General features: G+C 34.5%; 1 long non-coding RNA gene and 1 pseudogene across 1 annotated transcript in view; both read right to left on the bottom strand.

Annotated features, from left to right (window-relative positions):
* LOC141585361 (uncharacterized) overlaps window positions 1-22079 on the bottom strand; it is a 381268-nt gene that overhangs the window by 338177 nt on the left and 21012 nt on the right. The window lies entirely within an intron of this gene.
* On the bottom strand, window positions 20154-21199 carry LOC101030232 (casein kinase II subunit alpha pseudogene; annotated as a pseudogene).

The raw sequence follows: 22079 nt of genomic DNA, 5'->3' as shown, positions 1-22079 counted from the left end.
TTTTGAATATGAAAGATGAATATAATATCAAAGTGAATATTTAAGAAGGAAGCTTTGCAGGACAAAGTTAGGATAACAGCTAAAATTGAATGACGGTTTTAAGTGGGAAAAAACTGAATAGTAGTGTAATACATACAAAACTCTTCTAAAACTAGAAACAGCATCATGAGGCTATGTTTGAAGACTTTTGGGGGTATCCTTTGAATTTGGGTGCTCTTATCGGAAAAGTGAAAGATTTTCTACTTCTAAAGAGCTGATACATATGTATTCTCTTTCAAATGACAATTCCAATCTATAAGGCAATTCACCAAGCAAAAGGTTTTACTACATTTCAGCTCTATGGGCAAGATAGATAGAAAAAATGTTCAAAAACTATGGTCCCTTCTTTCCAGTAATTTACCTATATTTGACAATCTTTTGCTGTGACAAGACCAATACACAAATAATTCAAAGTATGGGACCATAAATGCTACAGATCCATAAGATTAGATAAGCCAAGTTTCATTAATATAGATTTTTACTAAATATTTGTAAAATGGGTAAATGAATAAATGAATAAATAAATAAATAAGCAGATCAAGGTGATTGGGTTCAGTCTTGAAGGGTGGTTAAAGTTTGATGAAGTAGAGGTGGTGGGGATTGTATTACATGTATAAGAATTTACCAGAGCAGAGGCCATGGGCAGGGACGAGAATGGGGGAAAGAGATTGTACTTTTAAGAGTCCTACATAATAGAACAAGCTCAAATGGAGAAAAAGGTCTAAAGGCATGAAGAGCACACGTACATTTCTTATAATTATATGATCTTTAAAAAAGAAATCCTGAGTATAAATTTATATTATTACAGTAATAACTGAATTATCCCAGGGTAATATTTCACAAGCTTAATGACTTGAGTACCCAGAATAATACAGTAAGAAAAATAATATGACTATGACTAACTTTATCCTAGTCATATTTTATTTGATATTCATTTTTATTCATTCACTTTTTGATCCCAAATTCTCTGCTATCACTCCTTTCCCCTCCTTTTTCTCCTTTTAGTCTCAGTAACCTTTATCTCTTGGGTATTGCTTGGCTCACCAGTAAGTTTGTCTCTGAAATCTAGGCTGTTAACCACCACATACCTTATCTGCTAAGGCTTTCTATACTCATTCTTCTCTGATCTGCACATCCTTCACTCATGTATGGGCAAAGTGTATAGCTTCAATAGTACTATCACATAACATGCATTCAGAATGCTAGCCTAGGAGGTGAGCAGGTGTCCCATCTTTATTGGGTACCCTGAACTGTATTTTTCTTAGTTCTTTCCTTCCACCATTATAGTGAATTCTTAAAGCCCTATTTGACTTACATGTTGTTGGTGATAGTCTAGACACTATCCATGATTCTTCAAAGCCACAAACTGTTAATAAAATGAATGAACATTGAAAGAGGTACTGCAGGGTAGTGTGTATTTTCATTAACATCTGCTTCATCCACAGTTTACATAACAATCCATTACTCATCCATCCAGAATCTGTTTATATGTCCAATCTTTCCATTTTTGAATGTAACAAAATTACTTCAATTTACTTCTTAATAAATAAAGGTGTATCGTACTTTAGAAAAGGAACAGAAGTTGGAATCAGAAAACCCTGGCTTATATTTTACCCTCCACTATTTTATGAACTTAAGTATGTCATTCAAACCATCTTACCTTCTAAGTTAACATATGTAAACCTATTAAAACATAATTCCTGTACTTCTACTTCATAAGTAATTGTAATAACAAATTAAATAAGGGAAAATGCTCAGAACATTCAATATTTTTAAATATGTTATTTGTATTTATTTCAAGCTTTGAGAATTGCTACCTAATTTTTAGTCTATCCTCATTAGCCTTATTTTGTAGATGATCTTTAAAAAAAACAAAACACTTGAGAGGTATGACCAAACATATTTCAATGCCCAGAACACATATTAGATATTCAATTAGTATTATTAGTATTATTTGAGAAATTGATTAAATATTCCATACTATGAAATACCATTTAATTCAGGATTAATGTTTATGCATGTTTATTTTCAATTCCGATCTTGATTTGTCAATATATACAAAGGTGATCTCAAAGACTCGTCTATAAAAATGTCTGTATCTTTTATGGTACTAATGGATAACTCAATTTATATATGGATAAGTATAGCCTGTATTTTTTTCCCTAAGTGAATTACCTTTCATTGCCCGAACTGAATATCATCTACCACTTTTCTGCCCACTCACACAGGCTGGCAAGTTCTCCCTGCAGTTTATCTCCATCTGCTTGGCATTTCACTACCTGGAAGAGCTTAGTGTCATCTGCAAACTTGCATAATTCACCATGCACTCCCTCTTCCAAATCATTTATGAAAATGTTAAATAAGACAGGTTCCAGGGCCAGTCTCTAAGAAACCAAACTGTTTTCACTTCTCCCTTCAGAGGCACTCACTTCTCTCTGCATTGTGTTTTTCCTTTCCTCTGTCAAAGTACGTTTTATATAATCACTATATATATATATGTATACATTTCTTCTGGGAACTAAAGCTACTGGAGGTTTGGGGATACAAAACTACCCAAAATGTGTTTCTTCCATAAAACTCAGGTATCTTGGATGCCAGACAACTTGAGTAGCAATCAGGAAGTTGAACACAGAAATTCTGGCCCTTCAGACTCAATTTTCAAAAAAAAAAATGTTTTTATCTGTTTCATACATCAAAATATCAATTTCTGGGCAAAAATCATCTCTAAAAAATTATAGCTTTAAAACCACTAGTCCGGAGAAAACCTGTGGAATCAAGATCCCAAGATTTGTGCTTTGCTGTACACTCATCTATGTACCACCAGTGTATTCTTAGACAAGTGACCCAGCCCTGCTGAGAATCTGGTTCCTGAACTGTAAAGCAGAAAAAATAGCCTCTGCCATATCTCTATGTCTCTTTTGCAGGAGTTGTGAGGCTGAAGTGATATAATGTTTTTCAAAGCTGATTGTAGCATTTATTAAGAGTAAGGATATATAGACAGACACAGTAGAAGGAATAGGGGAACCAACAGTATCAGAGAAAGCTTAGTTCCCATAGTCAAAGGGCCTGAGCTGGGAAGGGGAAATAAAAATGTCAGTAGGCAGTTGTTATAATGAGAAAGTGTGCAGAGCAAGGACCTTTGTCTATGAGATCAAATATGAGAGATAATGGGAGTGAGCGTTTGAAAGAGAAGGGAGGAGACTGTGGTTGAAGAGTGTAATATTGGAGTTTAATATTCCTCAGTAAGGGACCTAGGAGCAGGTACCTGTAATGAAGTTGAAATGAAAGGTGTAGAATTGAGGAGAAAAAGGTGTTATAAAAGAGGGCATTGTAAGAATTGTCTAAACATGCATTTTTACTCTCAACAGGGGTAGAGAAGAAAAATGAGTTTGGTCCCAAGGTCTGCAAAACTAGGGGAGAACCATAGGGAGATCTGTGAATGGCAGAGTGCAGAGAGTAGAAATAAACACAGACAGCAGGAACTTCAAAGGACGACTTCAAACAGGAGGATAAAGACAACGGTCTGCAGTCAGAAGATCATTCACCCATGTTTCATGGCCTACTGAGGAAGGGGGTATCGGGTAAGTTCTGTAATCAAAGGAGTGCCTCAGTTCAAGCATGGTATGCAGGTATACAAAGGGTTCTGTGAAAGGCTGACATGGGGGATTTGGTTCACAAGAGTGCAAGGTTTCTAGAGGGCCTAATCAGAAAAGTTAAAAGGAGTTATCCTGAGACAATGCAGAGAGCCATGTAAAATCAAAAGGAAATGGTAGATACGGGATGAGAAGGAACTCTGTGACCAAGCTCTAAGGGGGTGCAAATCATGTTTTGGTATAGCATAGAAATATCTTCAGAGAACAGAGATAGTTGCTGCAAAGTTTAAAAGGGGTATCAAGGGCTTTCTTGTTCTAGAAAGAAGTTATCTAAATCTAACCCAGATACAGCAAAGAAATTCTGTTAGACCACACTGGTGTCCAATTGATAAATGCTTTCTGCTATGGGTAATCTATACATTCCAATTCAATTCAAATACATACAAATCACTCAAAATTTGCTGGCTACCAAGTATATACTAAGTATCACTGTACCTATAAACAAATCAGCTGTATGTATTCTGGATTTGTTCTAAGATTATTGTAAAATCCCTTGTTTTAATTTTGGAGGACTTAACCTTGGTATGAGGAAGGGTGAACTAAGTTTCTCTTACATTATAAAGGTGTTTTTCATTTTTCAAGGCTAAACTGTGTCCCCTCCTTCCCCAAAACTCATAAAGTGATGCCCTAATACCAAATGTGACTGTATTTGGAGACAGGGCCTTTAAAGTTTAAATGAGGTCATAACAATGGGACTCTGATCCAACAGGACTGGTGTTCTTATATGAAGAAGCAGAAGAGACACTAGGGATGTGCAAACACAGAGAAAAAAATCATGTGGAGACACAGTGAGAAGATAGCCATCTGCAAACCAAAAAGAGAGGATGTGGAAGAACCCAAACCTGCTAGAACCTTAATCAGGGACTTCTAGCCTCCAAAACTCTGAGAAAATCATTTTCTGTTGTTTAAGCCACTCAGTTCATGGTATTTTGTTACAGTGCATCAGCAAACTGATACACTCATGTTACCAGTTAACACAATTTATTCTTAATGCTCAAAACTGATGAGGCAACTGAGTCTCAGAGAGATTAAATGTGTCTCCCAAGGCCACACTGCTAGAAAGGCATGGATCTGGAATTAAAATCCCGGTCCATCTGACTGTGAAGCCAGTGAGTGCTTTGCTGCCATTGGCTTCATTTGTGTGTGTTTGTGTGTGTGTGTGTGTGTGTGTGCGCTAAGTGAACATACAGCAATCCCCACCTTCCACTAACAATAATAACAATAATGGACCAAGCTCTATATGCATTTTCTTAAAGGTGATTCCAAAGAATAATATTTGAGAGCTGAATACACTGAGGAAAAAGCTATCAGCTGACCACCTCTAGTCCCAAAAAACACCCACAAAAATAGATATTTGAAAAATAAAATATATAAAGAAACTGATCTCTAAAACTACTTTACAATGCTTTCATTTTGAGTTTGATGCTTTGTTTTATTGTGAATATAAGTCATGTGCACTATAAAAATGGAAGCAAAATAGAAATGCATAAAACGTTAATGGACATCCACTTTAGGTGTTTCCAGTTTTTCATTATTATGAAACAAGAGGGTCACATATCATTTTATGTATTATTTGTAATTTTGTGTAACTATAGATATTTTAAAATAAACTTGCAAAAGTAAAACTGCTGAGTCAAAGGGTATATGCATTTTGATTCTGATAGATATTTTCAAATTGGCTTCTAAATCCTCTGAAGCTAACTTTCATTTTATTACCTTCCCTAGTACCACCATGCCCCTAGTACCACCACACAGAGTCCACTCAGAACAAAATGCTCTACAAATAAGAAATGCTATTGCTTACATTATTTTATAAGGAAGTATTGACATATCCTGAAGATATATCTAGGACATTTCACTTTCTTGTAACAGAAAACACAATTCAATTTGAATGTTAGATCTGTGTCTAGAATTCTATTTAAAAAGAACATTAAAGCAAACAACCACCGTCCTATTGTACTTAGAATGACCCTATCTCCATAAACCATGAAATAAGGCTGATGAATCACAACCAATCAGTGAACTTAATAAAGTAGGACAGAAATTTGGATTGAAGCTGATAAGGCAGTATGTGACATATTGTATAAGCCAGTATTATGACCTAGACAACATCTATCCCCTCTTCCTTCTCAGAAAGCCTTGTTGAAGGCAGCTGTTTGTCTGCCAAGGTAAAATCTCACTTTCTACATTTCTTATATGGTCATGTGTCACAATTTCTGGCACAAAGAAGTAAACAGATGTCTGACATGGACTCTGGAAATGCTTTTGCTTTTGTTGATAGAGGGATAGAAATTACTTACATTGAAATCTCTCACCCCACTCCTCCCGCCACCATCACCTTCATCTGTTTTGAATGTCAATATGATATGAAGTCCTATAGCCATTTTTGTGAACTTTAAGTAAAATAGCATCAAAAAATCATAAAGAAAAGGATAGGAGAATAGTGGAGATGTCAGCCCCACTATTCTCCAGCATAAGTTTCTGGTTGCATGACAAAATATACACAGCATCTTTTTGTTTAGGCTCCTCTATTGTCTTGCTATTTGATGCTAAAGACATCCCTAACCATGCATATATTATATTAATGATGTAAACATGATAAAGATTTTTAAATTGAAATATGTTAAAGATATTTTAAAAATTGAAGTTAAAATGGAAAACATTTAACATGATATTTTCTTTAAAAATGTTTCAATAGTGAAAGTAGATTATCTTTGTATAAGAGTGCTTGTAGCTTTTGGTAGGAAAGCAATGTGATTAAAAGAAAAGGCTGAACTTTAGAGTCTGACATATCTAAACATTCAATTTTTGCCATTTTCTAGTTTTTGTGGTGGGAAGGGAACCTGGTTTCTTAATTTATAATTTAACATAATCAGAAGAATCATATAGGCTTGTTCTGATGATTATATATGATGACCACATAGTAGATAATCAATACATGTCAGTGCTTCTCTACTTTCATTCAAAATTTATGCTTTTTATGAAAAAGAAGCCTTGGTCCACCTCCTAGAAAACAGTAACAACTTCACATTCTTCACTCTGTTTTATGGCAAAGAAGAAAATAAGCTGATAAAGGACTTTTAACATATGAACCACAGATTTCAGGATGTGGAACAGGAAGAACATTCAACTCAGCCCTAAAACTATCTAGAGGCACAGCCTCACAAACTGAAACTGATGCTTATCATGAAGACTCACGAGATTCTGCAAGACCCTGGCCTAGAGGCTACAACTAGGTTCACTCTATAATACTTACCAATGCCAATGCGGAAAGAAAAAAATTCAGGAGAAATAGTTAATTCTCTGCCAGTTTGAACTCCATAGCAGTGACTATTAACGAAGATATATTAAAGAATAGCATAGAATTTGTGTTTTGTAAAATACAGGAATAATCATTCACATTACTAACTCCAGAGTTATTTAACATTGGCAGGTGTTCTGGTTTATTCAAAAATTTTAAAACGCAGGAATAATCATTCACATTACTAACTCCAGAGTTATTTAAGGTTGGCAGTTGTTCTGGTTTATTCAAAATAAAAGTATGTATTTTCTAATTGCTTTGCATTTAAGAACCATGTTTATAGAATCTGTTTGTTTGTGTATTAATATGGTTATACTTACCAAAATATAATTGGAAAGATATAATCAGAAAAGATTCTATTAAAATATTTCTTCAAGTGTGTTCTAAGAAACATCAATCCCTCAGTGTGCTTTGGAAAATTTTCTTGTGATTAAATGAGCTTGAGAAATCATTTTATAATATATGGTTCTCTTGAAGATTTTAAATAATACATTCATATATTATAGGCTTTGAGAAGTTTCACATTTATAGAAACTGTTTAACATTTAGCTTAGCCCAAAGCCTAGAATTGTTCCAAAGGTCTTTGACCATGAAAGGTTGTTCTCCTAGTAATACCTATTAACCTCCTACATTGAAACACACTTTGGAAAGTGCTGGTCTCTGGTATAGGTATGGAGTTTGGTGGCCATATATTATAATGGTGGTGATACCTGTAAAACCAGAGTAATGTGAGACATATTCAGGTGTCCATTCAGTCAAATGGACAATCAGCTGACATAAATGGCTTACATGCAACCATAGTAAAAGCAGATGTTCAGATGGTTTTCTTTTCAGTCCTAGATTTGTACACTATTATCTTTACTACGTGACTTGGGACAAAATGTGAGCATGCACATATAAATATATATATCTACACAAGCAATTGAAGTATACAGAAAATAGTCAACCCTTTTTTTTAAACATTCCATGTATGTACCTATGCAACAATCCTGCATGTTCGGCACATGTACCCCAGAACCTAAAGTGCAATAATTTATATATATATTTATATATATATATTTATATTTATATATTTATATTTATATATTATATTTATATATTTATATTTATATATATATTTATATTTATATATATATATAATTTATATATATATATATATAAACATTCTCTCTGCAAGGCATGCTGTTGATAAAAGAATAGAACATTTGGCTTCTGTGATGTAGAGTCCAGTGTGGAAGAAGGGAGTAAAAAAGACTTCCCAAAAATGTAACACCCAGATACCATTTGGCTCTGTGTCCTCATCCAAACCTTACCTCAAATTGTAATTCCCTTATGTCCAGGGAAGGACCTGGTGGGAGGTGACTGGATCATGGGGGCAGTTTTCCCCACGCTTTTCTCATAATAGTGAGGGAATTCTCATGAGATCTGTTGCTTCAAAAACTGTTAGCTTCCCCTGGGCTCTTTCTCTCCGTCTGCCTTGTGAAGAAGATGCCTGCTTCCCCTTCACCTTCTGCCATGACTGTAAGTTTCCTAAGGCCAGCCATGCAGAACTGTGAGTCAATTAAACTTTTTTGTTTAAAAATTACCCATGCTCAAGTAGTATCTTTATAGCAGTGTGAAAACAAATTAATGCACTCCCTCTCAAATGAATAAACCTCACAAAGATGGAAACTTTAGTATAATCTGAAGTTACTATTTGTGAAGAGGTGAAGTCAGTTTTTTTTAATTTATATTTTCATTTGGTATTTGCAGTATGATATTTGGTAAGGGAAGATGATGCATATGAAGGTTTTACCCAGATGGAAATTTTGAAATTAATTTTGCTATGGAAAGTCAGTGGTAATATTGCTCAACATAATATTTTTATTTTGCTATTTTATATTCTATAACAATCATATGTGGATTACAGAATATGGGTCAAAAACAGGCTAAACAGTGAAAAGAACTTCTCTTTTTCGAGGAAAAGATGATCATTATTTCACGGGAGTTTGTAATATGATTAGAAAGAAAAGATAATATGCCCATAAAACAGGTAACAACACAAAAGAGAGAAGATTAAGTACCGTGAAAAACGATGAGTGACAAAAGTAGCAGGTGCTATAAGAGGATTAGAGAAGAAGAAATCAAGTTTCACTATTTTCATGGATCTAAAATATCCTAAATTTAAAAATCAACTTGATTTAAGTGGATTTACCTTGTCATTTCAATTGTGTATGCTCAGGCCTTCATGTTATTGGGGCTGTTCTCATTGTTTTCCCAGCTTGCTCACCAGGTAGCCAATGGGAGAACAGAACAGGACGGACAGTCCCTACCATCTGCCATGACTCCCACTGCAAATCAGGTGACTCTGTGTGTGTGTGTGTGTGTGTGTGTGTGTGTGTGGTGTATACCTGATATGTATTTGCATTTGTATTTGCTACCTGATATGTATTTGCATTTGGGACTGAATATTTTGAGTTTTCCAGATTCACAAAACTGTGAAATACAGGGTATCATTATCTAAACTTTCAGTCTGAGGTTTAACCATCCCTGAACAATCACGGCTCAGCACTGAAAGTAAAGATGTATCTACATAAGCACAAATTGCAACAATAACACTTTGCATTTCTATAACATCTTCCATTGAAATAGCTCATTCTCAGCACTGTTTACAAGCATTAATTTAGCCTCACAAGGGAAAGATAATTTGCAAGAAATAGGTTAACTGTCTGATTTGAGATAGCACAGTTCCTAAAGTCAGTATAAAATACAGGCATTCTCACTCCTAGTTTAGTGACTTGGTGCAAGAAAACCCTTCTTCGATTCCTTTTAAAATTTTGTTCTCAAATACCAATGAACATTCCATAAAAATAAATTAACATGTCATTAGCATAGACACAAAAATAATCTAGAGAATCTTTTTGTATATGACTCTGTCTATACTATTGCTATCATTTACAAGCTTTTCTCAATTCCAGTAAAGTTTTTTCTTTGTGCCTAGAACCACTGATAATGCAAATCATTATAATGAAGAGAATAATATTCAAATGTGAGAAAATGTTCAATGAGAAGATGAAAGAAAACATGAGGAAGTACTGAGCCTCTCACAGGTAGGCTTGCTCCATGCAAGTCTGTCCTCCGGTTTCTTAATGAGCGTAGTAGCTCATCAGCAACTGGTAGAATAGAATAGGAGAAAATGCCAGGTCAGACCAACAAAAATTGAGTAAGAGTCCTCCGCCAATACCACTGTCCCTATTAGAGGTCATGGGAATTAAACATTACAATATGCTGGGGCGAGCAAAAAGTGTAGGTTGAGGAGGAGGAACAGCACAGAGAAACTATGACGATTATCCTTAGCACTTGCAAAACTTCATTATCCACTTTGTTGATCAATGGAATATAAATAATTATTAAGTATTTTCCATATCAAGTTGCAATGCTAAATGTACAGATTTAAAAAATCCTCAAAAAGGCAAAACATAAATAATTAAGCCAGAAAGAAACAATAAGAATGGTGTAAGTTGATTGTTTCCTTTAATACATTTGAAGCATCTATAATAGGCATGGCCAGAAATTCTCAAAAGTGGGGACGTTTTGGAAGGCACAATGGAGGAACTCTAGAATTTAGCTGGGATGGCTTTAGACTGTCACATTAACTGAGGGAACCCTTGGCATTTATTGGGCAGCATCCAGGGACACTAGATATACTGCAATATTCAGGATAGTCTCACCAATGATACTCTCCCAAATCCTACATGACTTTCAAAGATGTCATTGCCTGTTTATTCATGGGGGTGAGAAGCCAATTTATAATTGCTTGAGGTTAGAAACTCTCTCCATGTGTTATACAAGAATCATTTACACAGTTTTAATACATACTGAGTTCTCTGAGTACAAGTGTCATGTTAATCTGAGAATATTTCATGTAGATTCAAAAGTTTCCAACATGCAGTCACAATTCTGGAAAAGTCACATCATAAGTGGCTATGCCATGGCATGTGAAACACCATAAAAACATACTGTACCCTTCTGCATGTGTAGTGACCGTGTCCAGGTGATGCCATGCATACTTGTATGCATCTTCCTACTTCAACACATCATTCTCTGAAGCTATGCCTGAGCATTTACATATGCAACAGTTAATATTATAATTCATTTTTATAATCTATTCTAGTGAACAATGATCCTGACTTTAAAAAAATTATGTGTTTAGGTAAGTTGTCATATATTAATTTCAATGCAGAATACTAAAGGTGAATTACATATGAGCTGTTATGAATAATATCACACATTGTTATAAATAGTATTGTACATTATTTGTTATAAACAATATAGTCTATGGTATGGTTAATACTATCAACTTTACTGGATTGAAAGATGCCTAGATTTCTGGTAAAGTATCATTTCTTGCTGTGTCTGTGAAGGTGTTGCCAGAGGAGATTAACATTTGAGTCGATGGACTCAGAGAGGAAGACCTACCCTCAATGTGTGTGGGCACCACCCAATTGGCTGCCAGTAAGGCTACAACAAGGCAGGTGGAAGAAGGTGGGGTAAGCTGGCTTACTGAGTCTTCTGGCTTTCATTTTTCTCCTGTGCTAATGCTTCCTGTCCTTCGACATCACATTCCAGGTTCTTTGGCTTGGACTTACACCAGCGGTTTGCCGGTCGACTCTAGGGCCTTCATCCACAGACTGAAGTCTATACTGTCAGTTTTTTACTTTTGAAGCTTGTCGACTTGGACTGAGCCACTGCTGGCTTCTTCTTAGCTTGTCGACAGCCTATCATGGGACTTCACCTTAAGATCACTGTGAGTCAATTTGCCTTAAAAAATTCCCTTTCATATATGTATATGATATATATATGAGATATATATCATGATATATATGATATATATTATCACATATTATATATTATATATCATATATATCATATATTATATATATCATGATATATATAGGAGATATATATCATATATATGATATATATGAGATATATATATGAGATATATATCATATATATGATATATATGAGATATATATATGAGATATATATCATATATATGATATATATGAGATATATATGATATATATATGAGAAACATATCATATATATATATATATATATATATATATATATCCTATTAGTTCTGCCCCTCTGGAGAACCCTGACTGATGCAGAACACTATTATTAAAAAGGAAATGTGTCTTTGCTAGGTAGTACAGATAGCAGTCCTGGTGAAGACAGGAAATCGAGTGGTTAGAAAACAAGTGTCAAGTCAATGGGTACAGAAATAAGTCTAAAATTACAAAGAGTAGTAAGCCTTACAAAGGAAAAGCAGCCCACAAAATGAAAACAGAATAGTAGGAGAAAACATAAATTGAACAGTACAGGTTCAGAAAAGGCTTCTCCACACAGAGATAAAGACCAACAAGATGTCTAGAAGTTGTCAAAGGAAGAAAAGGGGGCTGCACTGTAAGTAGAAGGAAGACCATGTATAAATAAATATATAGTCACAATGGGCTACATGAGGAGAGGGATTAAATCAGAAAACATAGGAAGAAGCAGCTTTTCCACATCCCATATTCTTTTGTGCATAATTCCTCCACTTTCCTAAGTATATTTTGCTTTAAAAGCAATTCAGATCTCTCCTCAGAATCTAGTCAATGGACCCACAATTTCTCCTGAGAGAAGAAGAAATATAAAGCGTCACTAGAGTGTACATTACCTTGCTTAAATGCCTTGAGATAGATTAAAGTATTCCAATATTTTCTCTAGGTAAATGCTATCTGAATTGGCAAATTGGGATTTCTACTCTGTACTCTGCATTTAGCATGGTCTTGCCTAAATGTTGAAACAAATAGCTTCTTGCCTAAGGGTTTGAAAATAACAAAGTCAAGCAATATGCATCCATGGCTCCCCTTGGATCATTCGATCAAAAACATTATTAAGTAGTGCTGTTTTCATAACTACCATTGTGGGGACACTTCAGTGTTGTGAGAACAAGAAACTAATTCCTAGTATCCTAATGTGAAGCAGTGGAGAAAATTCAGAGGAGGATTTGTCTCATAAACTGCAAATATGCAGGGGGTGACTCCAATCAAATACCACGAGATTTCTTTATAAGTGTTTATGTGAAAGGAAACCAACTATATCTTGAGGCCAGTTATCTCTCTCTTATGCAGTCTCTCACCCACTTGGGGTAGACACATGGGAAAAGTGCAGTTGATTGAAAACCTGTCCAAGAATCTCCTTCCTAACTGTAGTTTACTCCAGAAAAACTGGGAGGTGCACAAACTTGCAAGCTCTCATCTGATAGCTTTTCCCACTCTTTCTACACTTTTTAACAAAACAAGGAGGAATGCATTCTTAATTGAGTCTGGGTTGAACAGAATCTTTCACCTAAGATTTGACTAGCTATGACATCACTGACACATGGACTAACTGGGATGGGAGGAGGCTATGTCCTATATCTTCCTTTCCTTAGTCAGTGGATAACATTCATTTTCTTCTAATATATTAGAAAAACAAGAATTTGAACTCTTATTTATTTGGAAAGTCTGGAAATATTTGCTTTAAAATTAATCCTATAAGACATAGAATTGCTATCATACTTTCTAATTTGGGAAGAAGCTTCACGGTTAACTTTAAAATGTAACGGTTTTGAGTTGATAGGTCTTGGGAAATTTTTAACTTGACTGAAATTCCAAGTAACGAATGTGCTTTAAAAATATTCAATAATAAAAAATAATTAAAATGCTTCTTTTTTAATAAAATCTCCCTAATATGTAGTCTCTTTACTTCAGAAATTGTATTGCCTCATATTTAGAAATAAGAAGTATAAACTTCAAAGTTCTAGTGTATAATCCCAACATGGAACCAAATCATATTGATAAAATAATACACAGATGCCTGCAGACTAGAAAAACAAATTATACTAAACTTTATGAGGTTCTATAACATGCCTTAGATTGAATGTAAATATAGGAGTCCGAGTCTTTGTGACAAATCAGGGTCAAGCTGCTGCAGCTTAGAAAGCTCCTTGGCTGCAAAGCTTCTATTCCCTATGCAGAACCTTAATATTGTTTGTAAATCCCAAACGGAAATGTTCTTAGACTCTATGTCTTAGTTAGAAATTCTACATTTGTATCCCAGATATTATACATGGCAACATGAAAGTTAGAGTCTGTGATTAAGATGTGGATTATGTGGCCCACAGGCTAGATACTGAATAAAAAAGAGTGATGAGAGACAATCCATTCTTCCTGTTAGTAGGACCCCAAATCACACTGGCCTCCTATAACCACCCACCTAGAACATTATTTGGGAGAGACAGAGAAGAAATTAGGTCCTCTATCTGCTCTGCCTCCTTATTTACGTTTCACCATCTATGAATCTGTTATTAGAGAAACCTTGCTAATACCATTACCATGAGCCCAATGTTTCATATCTATTATTTCATTAACCGTTAGGGGTTTTGGTGTCTCACATTGTAAACGTGCATTTTTCTACAGAGATAGTCCTAATGTTCAGATATTAGGGTTTGGTTCATCACCCCAAGAGAGGTTAAACTAAAATGCTCTATAATATGCAGATTCATTTGACCATTCCATTCCAGGCCTCAGATTAGGAAACCTCCAAACACTGGCTAAGTGGTGATCAACCTCTACCCCAGTGCATTCCGCTAACCACATAATCACCATTATGCATTCATACATACACCAGGTCAATTCAAATATTTGAGGTGGTGCCCACATTCTAGGCTCATCAATACACCTGACTGTATCCTTTGAGATATCCCTATTAAGTCACATTTTCACACTTTGCTCTTCATCTTATGATCCCAGGAACTTTCCGCACCAGCTCTAGGCAGTTACGTCTGAGTTGTCTGCAATGCAATCATATCCTTAAGGCTAAATAAAATTGAAAAGCAGCTGCTTAAAATTCTCTGAAATGTCATGAACATGCCTATATAATTCACTTTTGAAAATGAACATGATAAAATCCATTGTTAATGTGTACAGCAATTCACTGAAGCACCATCTCTTTGGTCACATTATACTCTGAATTTTAACACAAAGCACACAAATTTGCTTTAGATTGACATATTTTTACAATCTTCAGATCAATCTGATACATAGGAAAGACATTAATAGTGCTAAGAGACCCCTCCTACAAGCATTAACCTTACGGACTCTGGACAATGATGGTACACAGTTTTAAAGTAAAAATCTTGCTCGGTGCCTCAAATTTGCCAAAATCTGTTGAGATCAGTCAAAAAGACTTTGATAAATTTCTCTATCTGCTGGGATGCTTCAGCTAGAATATGTAGCACTTACTAATATTCCAACATGTGCTTTTCTTTAGTATTTAATGTTTCAAAAAGGAAGCAGAAAAAAGCCCCAGTAAGTTCCTGTGGTCTTTGCTTAAACTGACATATTTGCAGTTGTTGCTAATATATTTTTAACAAAATAGGATTTTAGAAATCATCAGTTAACCACTATTATAGTACAAAGCATTCTTTGATTACTTAGCCATTGAAATAAGCGAGAAAAATATTTGATGACCCTCATATTCATGTTAAAATAAGATTAATAAACTCCTAAATAAGTATCATAAGCTTCTACAGGATGTCCATTTCAGAGGATAGCATGGCTTGTTCTTGTAGGATTGATGGATCCCTTTCTAGGGACCAATTTTATTCAATATTTTCAGTGATTACCATGGGAAATCAAGAAAGAATCTTGAAGAAGTTATTAAATACATTCCGATGTCCTGAAATACTATCTCTGTTCAACAGATGGTAAATGCATTCAGAGGTCCTAGTTGTAGTCATTGAGGAATTGCTGTATGCCAATCATTCTGCTCCAGGAGCAACCGTACTGTTAAGATATGCAGGAGATCATGAGCCTCCACACAACCTACACAATCACCTGGACTGACAGTCAGCCTAGAGGCACCTAGATCTGTAGGAAATCTAGCAAAAGAGAAACCTTGTGAGGGGCACCACATTAAAAACAGTTGTGAATTCAGCTTGAGTCTCAAGATAACATTATTAGAAAAATCAAATAAAGTATTCATACATTTTAAGGATACAGTTGGGCACCATGGATCATTAATTTACAAATATGCAGTTTGGCAACATTTTACAATTTACATTATAATCATGCTACCTTAATTAACTGTGTAACAACTAGATCACATCTCAATTCTGAAACATATCTATTAGCATCACTTTTCAGAGAACTGAAATCAATAGTAATGAGTTCTCACAATAGAAATTTCAAAAAAATCAAAGCTCTCATTCCTGAACTTTAACCTAGTGTCTAAGTAAAGGACAAATGATGTGGCGGTGGTAGTGGTCTGTCAGAGACAGGAGAATCAAACATTAGCAATAAGCAGTGGGAAATTTTGTAAAGCAAGAATGAAGCTGAGTAACATGGCTCTTGAAAAGAAACAGTAACAAAGAGTAACTCCTTTAGAAACAATAAATTGGCAGACTTTTTGCTTGTGTTTGTTAGCTTGTTTAGCAAAAGCAGGAAAGAAGTAAGAAGTGAAAGGAAAATGAAGCCAGGTCAAAGGAATGTATATTAATCTACTCCTCTTTCTTATTTTATAGCGCTTTAGCCACACAAAGCCTGGTGGAAGGTACCACAGGGAAGATGTGAATAATACCTTCTTGTGAAACAAGATCTTACCACTTATGTGATTTAGTTAAAGACCGCAACTTGTGAAGAGTTTACAGGAAGAGATGGACTTTGAATCAACTTTTACACATGTGATGCCATACTATGCTTCCTCTTGACAACCCTGGTAATAGCAACAATTGTTATTATAATTCATCACTGGCAGATCAAAACAAGTGTTGAGGGCTGGAATTCCTTTTCTAGGATTTCTCCTTGAGTCCACTCCTACCCTTCGCAGGAGCCATCAAGTCATTACCAATAAATACCTGGGATCTTCAGAAATGTGTTTATAAATCATTGATCTAATCTAGTCCAATTCAATGTCATCTATTCTAAACAAGAAAGTGATGTGATCTGGTCAGAATACTTAAGTAGTAAGCAGAGGGCTAGGATTTACAGTCAGATCTTCAAATGAATAGTGCAACGTTCTTTCACATACCTCAAATTAGATGGGATTAGAACCAAGAACAGGTAGATGCTGCCTTTGAAGAGAGTATGTGGTAGCACTGAGAACTGAAGCAGGGAGATGGCTTTATTTATTCTGCATGTTCGGAGATCAATGAGTAGGAAAATATTAAAAATTGGCCTAAGTTGATGCAGTGAATAAACTGATGGAAGATTGGCTCTGAATTTCATACTTGAAACGCTATACTATGCTCTAGAGTGCTAAATATTTAATTTAATTCTTAACTTGGTAAATTTACTTAATTTTTTGATAGTAAAATTTAAATTTTAAACATTGCTATTATCCATCTATATTTTGTAAACTGCCTATTCATCTTTTACTGCTTTTCTTATTATGGGATTTCAAACTCTATATTAATATTCAAGTATTTTATTTTTATTCCGAAGGATTTGCTAGTTTTATGAATGTGTATTTTTTTCCATTAGGACATTTTTCTAAATTAAAAATTTAATACTTTGGAAATATTTTCATTTCAGGAAAGCCAATACTTAGCCATACTTTATTTTTTAATTCCTATTTTATTTGAAATGTATTCGCTATAAAATAGGGAACTAACATTTCAAATGATCACTGAACAATCCTTGAATAACTTGCTCAATTTCAATAATTTTTTCTTATTCATTTGTAATGCCACCTGTATCAAATCATTCATTCTTAAACACCACAGTTAATAGATGAGCTATATTTCTTTCTCAATGTCCTATCTATAGATTTTTATGCCTTCTATAGTGCTATTACATATATTAATACTACTACTACTACCAACAATATATTTATTTTTGCTGTTGTTATTTTGTAAGGAAGTATAGAATAATGAGGTTAAAAATATGAACTCTGGAGCCAAGAATGCCTGTGTTCATACTGGCTTCAATATATAGACATTTATTGGTTACGTAATTTTGGGCAAATCATAGAATGCTCACTTTCCTTAACTGTAAATAGGGATTAATGAGAGTACAGTTGCCTCTGCATATCAGTAGTTCCACATCCACAGATTCTGACAACTGCAACTGAAAATACTTAGGAAAAAAACGCAATAAAAATAATATTAATAAACTACAATTTAATGACAATTTATAAAAGATTAACATTGTATTAGGTATCATAAGTAATCTAGAGATGTTTTAAAGTATATGGAAGGATGTACATATGTTTTATGCAAATATGACACCATTTTTTATAAGGAATTTGAGTTCCTACAGATTTTGGACTGGGGGTGAGAAGTTCTGGAATCAATCTTCCAAGGAAGGATACTGAGGGACAGGACAACTGATTCTATCTCATAGAATTTTGGTGAGGAATGAGTGAGTTAATATACCTAAAGCATAGGAGGTTGCCTATGACATGTTAAGTACTATGTGAGTGTTAGTTATCGTTTTATTTTATTATTCCAAATCATTAATTTACTTTAGAATAATTATGAAAAGTTCTAGAAATTATTATTCATAAATTTGGTTGGAAGAGGCATAATATTTGTAAATTAACTTGGAAAGAATTGATATATTTATAATATTTGTGAAATAATAGCATGTCAACAATTATAAAGATGAAAAGACAGGTCATCTACTACGTGTTGTAATTTTTTTTATAGAAATTATGACATTCTACTTAAAGTCCATTGCCGTATTCAAAGATACATTTTATTTTTCTTTATATTTTTTATCTGCTTTTCTGTTGTGTAGAAATTATTGATTTTTTCCAACTTTTTTGTGATAATATACACATATAAAGTTTACCATCTTAATCATTTTTAAATGTACTGTTCAGTAGCAGTAAATATATATTCATAATGTTGTACAATCATCACTACCAACTATCTCCATAACTTTTCATCTTATAAAACTGAAAGTATTGATTTTTAAATATTTAATTGATATAAAGTCAAATATCTAAACATTTTTATTATTAGTTCAAGTGATGCCTTGGTGATACTGTTATTGTTGTAGATTTTCTTAGGATTTCCATGTAGTCAGCTTTTATATAAACAAAAATAATTTTTGTCTCTTTCTTTACAGTTCACTAAACTTCATGCCTTACTTTATTTCCTGAAATACACCTAAACAAAGTTTCTGATAGTAGCCATCTGCAGCTTGTTTCTCATTTAATAAAATTGCTCCTAGGTTCTCATTTTACAGAGAAATGTTATCTATTGATTTTCTTTAACTCATAAAAAAGAATTTAACAATAATATATTTTAAATGGCATCAAACATCCTTTCGAAGATTTGTTGAGGTGAGCATACAGTTTTATTCTTTGACCAAATAATTACATAAGACAATTATCTGTATTAAATTATACATACCTAGAATAAGCTTGTCTTCATAATAATATACGTTATATTTATATATTGATGACATTGAACTGTTTTATTTCAGAGTTTTGTATCTCTGTGGTTTGTTTATTTATTTGCTATTTTGTTTATTTACTTTAATTGACAAATACAAATTGCATGTATTTGTCATGCAAAACAAGATGCTTTGAAATATTTATATATGCTAGAATGGCTAAATCAAGTTAATCAACATAAGCCTATTTGACGTACTGGTCAGTTTTTACAGTGAGAACATTTAAAATGCACTCTTAGTAATTTCAAAACCACAAGTCATCATATTATACAATAAACTTGAAATTATTCCTCTTATCTGACTGACATCCTGTATCTTTTGACGCACATCTCCCCAGCTCTCCCACTCCTAACCCCAGCCTCGGTAATCACCATTCTTCTCTCTGCTTCTTACAGCCTAAGGTTTTAAGATTCCACATATAAGTGAAATCATGCAGTAGTTTGTTATTTTTGTTAAGTTTTGATATTGTGGTTATGTAACTTCATAACAGTAAGTTAGCAGGGCTTTGTTTTTCCTACAATTTTAATTTTCTGGGCTTTAAAAAAGTTAATATGAGAATTAACTTCACCTTTGAATTTTCAAGTAATCTGCCTATAAAACCATGCAGGGCAAGAGCCTTTTAAGGGATAATTCTTCATTACTTTATTTTCTATTTTTCCATATTTATTAACTCAATCTTTAAGTGAATTTTTATCATTATATTTTTTTTTTTTTTATTATAATTTTTTTTTTATGACTGAACTACTATAAATCCACAAGCAACGGTTCAGACACGGTGCTTCTGAAGTGTTTCACCCCTCCCCGCCAGGCGCAAGCTGCATCAAGGAGGGTGGACTCCCCCACCTCTGCTCAGGCATCAGGAGACAGAGCTGTTACTGCTGAGCGCCAGCGGCAGCTGGAACAGGCATCCCAAGGGTGTTGGCAGCAGCAATCACTGGTGAGCCTGCCAGAGGTCCAAGGGGTGAAGGGGTTGGCACTGAAGAAATCCCTGACATCATATTGGCGCTGCTGACAGGCGTGCTGCCCCCTGCCATGCTAGACGAACCCATTCGAGCCTGGTCCTTCACAACAGTGTAGAAATAGGGGTGCTCCATGGCCTCTCTTGCAGTAAGCCGTGACTGGTGGTCATATCGCAGCAGTTTGTCCAGGAAATCCAAGGCCTCAGGGCTGACAAGATGCTGATTTTCACTGTGGACAAAGCGTTCCCATCGCTTTCGAGAGTGTCTGCCCAAGATATCATTGAAACGTGGGTCTAATTCAATGTTGTATTTGTCAATATAGTCATATAAATCTTCTGTCCCCAGAACTTTGGCTATCCTCACCAACTGATCATAATTGTCATGTCCATGGAAAAATGGCTCCTTCCGAAAGATCATACTTGCCAGCATACAACCCAAACTCCACATATCCAAGCTATAATCATACATCTGATAGTCTACAAGTAGCTCAGGACCTTTGAAGTATCGGGAAGCCACTCGGACATTATATTCTTGGCCAGGATGATAAAACTCAGCCAAACCCCAGTCTATTAGTCGAAGCTTTCTGTGCTCATGATCAATCATGACATTATGGGGCTTCACATCTCTATGCATAATTCCCATGCTGTGACAATAATCCAGGGCCTTCAGAATCTCATACATGTAAAATCGAATATCGTAGTCTGTTAATGTCTGGTACAATTGCTTGAAGTCTGTGTTGTTTACGTGTTCAAAAACCAAGGCGGGGGTTCGTGACACAGGGTCTTTTACAATGTCTGCCAGTGTGATGATGTTGGGACCTCCTCTCAAATTCTCCAAAATCTTTATTTCACGCTTAATTTTCTTCTTTTTTACTGGCTTGAGAATTTTAACAACAACTTTTTCATTATTTGTGATGTTGATAGCTTCAAATACTTCACTGTATTTACCTCGGCCTAATTTTCGCACCAGCTGGTAGTCATCTTGATTTCTGTGGTGGAAGCGGCAGCGGCGGTGGCCGCTCTCCCCTCTGCTCACACAGACAATATCTTATCATTATATTTTTCTAAGAAACTCATCCAATTTGTTAAGATTTTCAAATGTACCAAAATGGGCTTCACAAAGTAAATTTTACATAGTTTTTAATCTCCATATCAATAATTATAGTACCTTTATCATTCTTGATTTTGCATATTTTCTAGTTTTTATTGAAATTACCAGACATGTGTCTATTATTGCTGATTTTATCCAAGGATTCTCTACACTCCTTCTGTTTTCAGTTAATTAATTTCTGCTGCCATTTTACTATCTTTTTCCTTCTATTTTTCTCTTTGTATTCAAAATGTATAAATGATTTTAATGAAAAATGTGATTTAATGCATTTTTATAAAAATAACATTTCCCAGTTTTTTAATTGAATTTGGTTTTTTAATGATTACAAAATGTTTTTTAAATATGTTAAATTCTAATACTTCTGTCAAATATAAATTACGATTTCTAGTTCATTTCACTTTTTTTAAATATAGTCACATAGCATTCAAAATGCTTCACAAATAGATTCCAAAAGAGTTACATAGGTACTACTGGTAAATCTGAAAAAGTCAACTCTGCAAGATCGCCAAAAATAGTCTTCTGATACTTTTTCAGCTGCCATCTT

The sequence above is a fragment of the Saimiri boliviensis genome, chromosome 8 (genome assembly GCF_048565385.1).
Source record: "Saimiri boliviensis isolate mSaiBol1 chromosome 8, mSaiBol1.pri, whole genome shotgun sequence".
NCBI classification, from domain to species: Eukaryota; Metazoa; Chordata; class Mammalia; order Primates; family Cebidae; genus Saimiri; species Saimiri boliviensis.
Note: the sequence above shows the minus strand (reverse complement) of the source record. Positions and strands in the feature narration are given on the sequence as shown.